Source organism: Simochromis diagramma, unplaced genomic scaffold (assembly GCF_900408965.1).
Source record: "Simochromis diagramma unplaced genomic scaffold, fSimDia1.1 OVJJ01000413.1, whole genome shotgun sequence".
Taxonomy (NCBI): domain Eukaryota; kingdom Metazoa; phylum Chordata; class Actinopteri; order Cichliformes; family Cichlidae; genus Simochromis; species Simochromis diagramma.
Window position 1 is genome coordinate 1,328,884 of NW_024386948.1, and position 9,338 is coordinate 1,338,221.

Below are 9,338 nucleotides of genomic sequence, written 5' to 3' on the forward strand. Positions count from 1 at the left end.
ATTCGAACTGTTAACAAACACTATCCTCCCACACCTCACCACACCACCACTGCCCACCCACCACACCAATCTGAGCCATGGTAGAGTAACTCTCATTACTCTGGCACTTCACACATGGAAATCAGCATCTTATAAATGCCACATCCTACCTGAAAATTGTGGCTGCACATAATTGTCCATCCATTTATGATCACAGCGGAGGCTGTCTGAGTACAGTGAGCTTATTCTCTCTGTACTCCACAGATCTGTAGCATGGTCATCTCAGGCACATAGTTCAGTTTGTGAGCACTCCACCCACCTGCTGTTCAAACCATCTAATTGCAAGGTACAGCCAGTCAAATGAAGGTTGGCTTAAAGGAAGGGAGAACTTGGTTAAAACAGCTTATTCCAGCAGTGGAAATGAAAGTTGAATCAAGCAAAGCTGCTCTAGTAGACTGGAAATGAGTATTTTAGGTTTTTGATAAAGTAGGTAATCTTTCTAACTTTGCTAAGGGGCGAGGACTGAGGTGTGTTGAGTAGGAAAATATTGGATTTATTGCCGCAAACTCATGGTCCATCAGTTTTTTATGAGAACATATTCAGCCTGACTGTATTTCAGCAGCATTAAAAACTGATCAAGTTCTCATTTAGGGATGCTTTGTCTTGAATACCAACCTCAAGTTCTTCAGTCGAATGTTTATTGGCTGCTTAGGCCACAGCTATAACAGGACTTCTTTTCTTTTTAGAGAAGAGAATCTGAATAATCTTGTCAGCCTGTATGATAGAGCATTTTTGTTATTTTTTTCACAATTTAATACCAGCCTGCGACTTCAATGTCATTGCCAGTGCTTTGCCAGTGTATTCCTCTTTAGCTGTGTTTCATTTGAAAATGAAAGTCTCTATATCCCTGACTTTTCTTTTTTTTTTTTTTTTTTGCTTTAAGTACCATGAGCGGATACACAATTAAAGGTAACCATCAGCAAAACAAAAATTCACCCCGTTGAGTACTAATTGTGTGTTTCTTTTTTTATTTGCCCCATGGCGAATTGAATGAATAGTGCCTGATGAGTGGAGAGGCAGGTGGTGAGGCAAAGGATAAACAAACATTAGTGATTATTGGAAAAATCCACATGAATTGAGAGGACAGGTAAATAGCAAACCGTTGCACAGCAGGGTGCAGGCCTGCGTCCACTGTTTAATCAGCGTGAACGCCACTGAAAGCTGTCTCGTGTGCTAAGTGAGATGGCAGCTTAGGCTTTTGGTCAGAACTGCTTGGATTTGAATGGACGCGTTACGGCAAATGGGAAACATGATTTTTTATTTTTAGAATTTTCCATTTTTTTCGTCCAAGCCTACTCTAGAGATTTTAACAGCTGCTCGTTGCTTCATTTGAAACATGATCAAATGTTCATGTCGCACTACTCAGCAAATGTTGCTTGGCAAGTGGGCTGCGAGACAAGTGTTTAACTGTTTACCAAAGAGTCGTGTGTTATGCATCCAGCTAAAATTGTTCTAAAGCCAGACATCATTAAATCCTTTAAACTCACCGTGAGCCTTTAAGCGCACTCGTCTGGAACTCTTAGGTCCACTTGTCTGGCTGATAAGACCTTTATGAGTCTATATTTCATGTTTTACCAGAGCACCGTTGAGTGTTAGGGGTAATGCAGGGTGGCATTGATATAGGAGTCTGGTTTACAGAGATTAAAATGCAGCCAAAGAAAATAAAGTTGCACATCAGAAAGCTGATCATTGTAATGGCAATGTTTGCTGGGAGATGTGAGGCAAAGCACAGCAGCAGGTCAGCAGTTACTATAAGGTGGAAGTACTGATGTGAGTGACCCTACTTAAATAAAAGGGCAAATATGGCATCTTAAACTCAGACAAATATAAAACTATTTTACTATTTGCACTGTTCAGGTTCTTAACAACCTTATCATCACCCCGATACAATAGTTAATGAACACTAAACTCGAGTAGATCTCTCTGGAATCAAAACCTGGGTGGCATCAGATAATTTACAGCGACAGCTTATGACAGTCACAGGCATAAAAATTTAGGATTGTGGCATCTGTGTATTGTGACTTGTGAAAAAGGTGAAGCTCGGAGTAGTCTGTGCTTGTCATCGACCCCTTCTTTGATATTCACCCTTTTCCATTAATCTGACAGCATCAAAGGGTTTTGGCTTTATAGTTGAATGACACCCAGGCCACTTTCCGTGAAAGATGAGAAAGCAGTTGTACTATGTAACATCTCTTTACATGTAAATATACTTTAACATGGTAAAAGTGGTGTTTAAACATAAAACTCAATTGGTACTAAGGGACCCAAAGTGTGCCAAGAAAATAGCTCTTCTGCTGCTGTAGCACATCTGCTGCAAGGTTTCAACACACCGTGCATTCAGGGACGCTCTTCTGCATACCTTAGTTAGAATAAATGATTATTTGACTTACTATTACCTTCCTATCAGGAAGGCATTTTCACCTAAAGAACTCCTAGTCAATGCTATTTTGGTCCATTCTCTGTTAACTCTGAACTAGACCAGAACGTCTGATACCAACAACCATGCCACATTCAGAGTCACTTTCTTCCCCGTTCTGATGCTCAGTTTGAACTTCAGCAGGTCATCTTGGCCATGTCTGCATGCCCGAATCCTTAGAGTTCCTGCCATGTAATCAATTGATTAGAAATGTATTCTGACAACCAGTTGACTGGTGAATGTATGCTGAATTTAGTTCGGTGGTTAGTTTGGTTGTTCTCTGAATGCCAGCTTCATAGTATTACAGAGTGAAATATTGTAAAAAATACTTCCCAGTAAAGTCTTAACTGTAACCAAGAACCAAGGCAGTCTGTGACAGGTTAGGTTACCAAGACACACCATAAAAATCTAATTTCTTGAAAACTTGGCAACAGGAATTGAAGTTAGTTTGTTACCTCAAGCTATTTGTAGAAGTCTTTCTTCTTAGTTTTTGGAAATATTTCCATTACAGCTTATGAGATGTGGTCTGTATCCTGATAACTTTTAAAGAATTGTTACTCAAACACTAAGTCCAACACTTTATTTTCTTACTGTTTTCTTACTTGTCATACATTTTTTTTAAAAAGGTCACACGGGTATATTTTCTGCTTGCCAGTGAAGCGTCTAGCAAATTTTACTTAAACAGAAATGGAGAGTACATATGCTCAGAGCTGTTTAGAGCAAAGACTTTTGTGAACAGCAGGACAGCGTGTTTGACATTTTCACTGTAATGATGGGTTATGCTACCGAGTGCACAAAAGAGCGACTTGCTGATTTGTTTATGGCACAAAGACATTCAGCATTTTTCATTTCAGTCTTTGAATATGAGAGCGTGACAAGGAAAAGACTGAATCCCCACAAGACTTATCTGTCGACCCTTTTAGTCAGGTTTTAAAAAATGTCACTTGTAATGGACATTTTCCAGCTGCATCTGCAGCAGAAAGCTGTGCAAGCGGAGACACTAGACAGAGCTACTAAATTGCTCTTGAGATCATATATGTATGATTGTTGTCTATTTTGCATCAGAAATAAAAGGTAAGTATTGACTTCCATGTGCTGTTATTGACACCTTGTGACACTCGTTAAAATACAACGTCTTTGGAAAGTGGGAGGACGAGGAGTTTCAGTTTATACTCATCAATCTATGACAGCTAATAAAGACATCATATACGTGCTCTTTGCAACTAAAGTGTGAGAACAGGGCAGGCATACTGTCATGCTGTTTGCTGTATTTATACCGTTTCACACCCACAAACAGCACCCAGCTCTCTGTTCTCCTCTCCTCCTTTTGAGGGAGGATGTGGGCTGAATCTTGACCTTTCGGTGCACACCCCTCCCACATAAACATTCACTCACGCACCGATATGCATGCGCAGCCCTAAGCTTTGGAGCCAGGGGACTCGGAGCAGGCTTTAGCCCTGACTCGATGCCCCCTACTTGAAAGTCAACCTGCTCCGGCCCCAGCGGTACCAGTGTGAGGGATACTCTCGCTGTCGAGAGGCAGATTCTTGTGTCAGCAAGAAGAAGGGACGAGCAATCGTTATCATGTCATTCAGAGAAGTTTTGTTTTCGTTTTTTCAAAAACCGCTGCGTTACATGCAAACTTGCTCGTTGTTAGGCTTCCAGTAAAACTTATTTTTTTTCTCTTTGCAATCACTCAAATCAAGGCACATTTTGCATAAATTGCTAGAACAGTATCATTAGCATGCAAATTATAGGAGAACAAATGTTTTCTGTGCCTTAAAAAGAGCTGTATATACTGTATTTCCTTTGCTGCTTTCCTTTCGGGAGCACTCTTACCTTTGCACTTAACAACTTCACCAGGGGAATACTATTAAGTATATTTTTCACACAACTGTTTTTCCCCAACAAGCTAAACAAATTATCCTTCAGATTTTTTTTCTTGCCCAAACTTCCACAGTCTAACTCTCCCTCATTAATTTGGGACTCACCACAGCTGAGAGCAATAATTGCTTTTTAGTATTCTTGGTGCAGTATGCTATGGGCTTCATTTTCTATAAGTAGATAAGACTAACCACTGTGATGGGATCTGCATTATTAATGTTAGTGCTCACTTGATGTTGTGTTCGGGGGTGTGAGCCTGTGCTCCTGTGGAATTCAGTTTATTAACGTTTAAAAATAGGCCGCTTCAAATATGCACGCATGTGCAATCATGTATGTCACTTGAGAAAGAAAGGATTAAAAAAATAAAAGGGGGTGCCCGTGTTTGTGCATTTGTTGGTGCGTGTTTGTGTGTTTTGATGAATGTAAATGGTGGGCTATGTCTTTGTATTTTCTGTTAGGTTGCCTGTTTTGCAGGTTGCTTTGCTCACACGAGGAGCGGCCACTTCACGGCAATGAAAAGCGACAGAGGAGAGAATACTGCTCTCGCCTGTGGCTATGCTTGGCTGGATCTGTGAGGCCCGCGCTTCCCCGCTGACAGAGTCCTTATTTCTGGGAAGATGGGCCCGTAATCGGACTCGTACACTTCACACCCTTTTTCGTGTAATTGGACTCTGGGTCAGAGAGTTAAAAAGAGCTGCCAGTCACTGCACTAGGACAGGATGTGGACAGAAAAAAAGTGGGGAAATGGATGGGGGTCTCTTTTTGCTTTGACTGTGATACTGCCAGTCTGGAGATGCTGAATGTGAATAGTTCCTCTTTTTTTTTTATCACTTTTGATTGCAGCATTAAAAGATTACCCTAGTAACCATGTAGATCAAGCCAAAAACAGATGGGTTATGCCTGAAGCTGTATTTAGATTTGCAAATGTTCTGATAGCTGTTATGGAATATATAGCATAGAGACTTTGGGTCCATTTGTTTAATGTTTAAATTTAATTAAATTATTAAAATACCCCCGAATATGTTTTTCTCGCTTTTTCCACTCAATTAATCAAGAATAACTTTGCATTTTAATCGAATTCCAAATATCAAAAATTCACACTTCACTATTTCATTGACATTAAGGGCTGTGTAAAGACAATCTTACTACCAAAAAGGACAAATCCTTGATTTTGACAGTTTCAAATCTCACGTTTCAGTGACGTGACCCTTAACTTGATACGTTGGTCCACAGACAGAAAAACGAGGATCAATTGGCTTCTTTAATTAGGCTAATCTGAGCAAACTCTTTTACCTCTGCGGCTAATGAAAAATGAGCAGCAGCACGCAGCTGTTTGTGTATGCTAATTGTGGTTGTTGTATCAATGCAACGTTGAGTCTCCTTGTCTGCCTTCACGAGGCGGATGCCTCTGGAGTCCTGTGCAGGAGGGGATCAGCCATACCTTCTACTCTGTCTGGGTATCTAATCACCGTAGCGCAATGATTACAGTGCACTAATTACTGTGGCACATATTTGTTGTTTGAATAATAACAGGAATTAATAGCACTTTGAAATGGCCACATGTGCAATGAAAGTGGACTGGAACTTAGACATTAGAAGTTTTTCAGCTACGTACAATATAATGCAGATGAAAGTTTTGTTTAATTTGAGACTGGAAGTGCTCTAACAAGTGTGACAGTGTTGGCATCCATGCACACTAATTATACAGAATATAAATAATCCCTGCTCTCCCTGGCATCGCCATAAACATACATATACAGAAAAAAAAACAAAAAAAACAATTGCCACCCTGGGAAGCTTCAGCACATGAGCACAGTGTAAATTATCTGCCCAGATTGCTTTTCTGGAGTTAATCATCTCCTTTTATGTTATTCATTTGTCAGTGGTTATTGTTTGTCAAAGTAATGCAGTCGCCCCACGATATGAAGTGGATAGTAAATTTTGTTTGGGCAACTCATCTTTATGCACAAAAAGAGGGTGGCCACGCAGCAGGATTTACATTTACAATTACAGTCATGATACAATCATCTCTCATCATAATTCCTCTGCCCAGGATGTCAGCGCAGATAGAGAACAGGCTTTCCACGCTGCATACCAAACAGCTGTTTGGCAAGCCTGACACCATACTTCATGCACCGTGATTTGCACCATGCAAAGCGTCTCTTCCCCCCCCCCTTCTCTCTGTTTCTGTCTTGTTCTGCTTCTGTATACATCTAATTCTTAACATCTGCCCCTTTTAGTCTCCGCCACTGTTTTTGCTTTGCTTTTCTGAAACGAAAAGGCTGAAAAGCCTTTATTTGAGCGAGCCCGGTTCACTCTCCGCTGCGTAAACCATCATTTAATGTCCTTGTAAAGCAGCAACTTGTCATTCAGTCATTTGTTAACAGTCAGTCGGTGTGATTGGTTATGGTGTCAGGCTCTGGTATGTCATTGTACTTTGCTTTGTATGTTTTTCTTTTTTTTCACTGAAATAAAGGGGAATAGTTTGAGTCTCTGGTAACCTGCAGGATGTCAAAGGCTTGTGTAAACAATAAAGTTATCATCTTTTAGGACAAACAGAAATTTCCTTGATTTGAGAAACCTACGCATGTTGACACCTATGAAAGCACGCATATACAATGAACTACTTAAAAAATAGTGGTTTTAATTATTTTTAAATGCTTTAAACAAGAAATAAAAATATTTTTCAGTAGCAAACAGGCATAAGCGCTTATAGTTAGTTATATTATAATTAAATTAGGTATAAACGAGAGATGGACCGATCCGATATTACGTATCGGTATCGGTCCGATACTGATGTAAATTACTGGATCGGATATCAGAGAGAAATAAAAAATGTAATCGAACCATTAAGTATCAAAAAAGCACCTCACAAAACTTGTGTGTATTTGTAGCTTCGCTACCAAACCAGCATTTCATCTCCGACGAAGTGATCCCAGAGAGAAGTAAAGCAAGTGTGTAAGTTCATCTCTGAATGTTTGTAAAGCATTCCCACGTTAAGCTTAACAACCGATATATGGAGCGACTGCCTCTTCTCTCTCCCTCCCTCTCCTGCTGCTACTTCAATCCTGAAACTGCTTAATGATCAGCTGATTGGCTTTTCTGTCACGAGTCCGTCTCACTTCTTTGTTTTTGGCCCACTTTGCACCAGAAAGAGGAAACCAGCGGCTGAACAACAGCAGCACGTTTAACCTTGATAGGCTGTTGTTAGAATTTATTTAATATTACTTTCTAGACCAGGATCCTTTTCTACTTAGCTGATGGCTGGTAACTGTGCAGGGGCGGATCTAGCAAAGTTTAGCCAGGGGGGCCGATAGGGCATGAACAGGGAAAAGGGGGCACAAAGACATACTTTTCTTTCTTATTCTCATTTAAAATGTCTAGCTTTTAATAAAAAATTATCTGAATCTTACACCCAAAGTTTTAATCTGATGTAAAATGTATAGAAGTCCATTACTGTATATAGTAACTGTTAAGTCTAATATACCCTACTAAGCTATACTACTTTTTCCTTTGGGAAGATACCATCTGTGCAGTCTGCAGTTCTGTTGAAGAAAGATGTTGAATCTATTTAATTATTCTTGAAAAATAATTTATTTCTGTGCATTTTTTTTCACACTGCATCAAATTAAAGTTGATTACGTCGATTAAGCATCATGAGGCCGAGGGTGGAGGGTGGTTCCCTATTTTTTTTTGCTGGGAGTTTGCAACCCTATTAGTTAGGTTGCTTAATATTTCTGCTAAGTACTCTTTAAAATACCAGAATAGGAAGGATGGAGTAGGTTTAAGTTTATTAGATTGATCAGTATTGCTGAACTTTGAAATATTTTGGGTGCAGTGTATTTTTTACATACAGGTATAACAGAATAGCTTTAGTGTTGTTTTTTATTTAAACATGAATATGAACTTATACAAAATGCAGCAAGATATTAAAAAAAACTGTTTTATTGATTAAAAAACACACTATATCGGATTCATATCAGTATCGGCAGATATCCAAATTTATGCTATCGGTATCAGACATAAAAAAAAGTGGTATCGTGCCATCTCTAGTATAAACAGTTACAGGCATAAGCCTGCAGGTGCCGCTGTTCAGTCAATTAAAAAGAGCTCCATCATTGCTGCATTTAGTACATACAATTACAATTACAATCCTTCTATCAATAATGGGTTTTTTTGTGATCTCTTTTACCTGCTTAATATGTGAAACCAGATCACAACTTCATGGCCTGAAGAGTGAAGACCGCTTGATTTTCAGTGAACCGAGGTTATCTTTGTAACCAAACGTTTCTTCAATGGCCACCTGAAGTGTTCTTTAAAAACAAATCAATCTACATGACTCGCATGTCTCTTCTAAGTTCATGGCAACTACTTGGGGACTGGACTAGGTGGGCTGAGCCTTGACCTCATCCAACCAGAGCTTTTTATTTGTCGTGTAGTGTAAATACTATATTATGCTATGGCATTATAAGGCAATTTGTCTGGAACACAACATAGATTGCTTTTAGGTTAAAGGCTTTTGTTTTGGTGAGTGAAATTCTTGCATTTTATATGGCACAAATTAGCATACGTGAGCAAATGAGCTTGTCTTACTAATTTGTTTTGCTAGCATTAGCACATAACACTACAGAAGTGGGGCGAAACAAGTTGGTGGCGTCACAGTGGCTATGTCCATCTTTTTATATAGTCTGTTGTTCATTTGCACTAAAAGACACTGTAAGATCTTGGCTGTTCTCATTTTTGTTGAAAATTTTTGTTTTAATTCCCATGTTTGCAAGTCAAAAGAAGCATTTTCCTTAATATCGCAATGAATCATAGATGCTAGCCAGGCTAACTAGCCAGTGTGAGTGTTAGCTGAAAAACTAAGACGAAAATGGCCAAAATGGAGAACTCAAGACATGAAAATAGTAGTCCGCAAAACAGTTGTTATTAGATTTGTCTTTTTTAAAGGGTTTATGATTGAATCAGTTGTCGCTCAGCTCTCTGTTATTCATTTAAT

General features: G+C 39.3%; 1 protein-coding gene and 1 long non-coding RNA gene across 3 annotated transcripts in view; both read left to right on the plus strand.

Moving 5' to 3' along the window:
• The window catches only part of LOC120737552 (interleukin-1 receptor accessory protein-like 1-B), a 324,999-nt gene that overhangs the window by 233,288 nt on the left and 82,373 nt on the right, over window positions 1-9,338 (plus strand). The gene's annotated exons all lie outside the window — the stretch shown is intronic.
• Window positions 1-9,338, plus strand: part of LOC120737553 — a 47,108-nt gene that overhangs the window by 16,394 nt on the left and 21,376 nt on the right. The gene's annotated exons all lie outside the window — the stretch shown is intronic.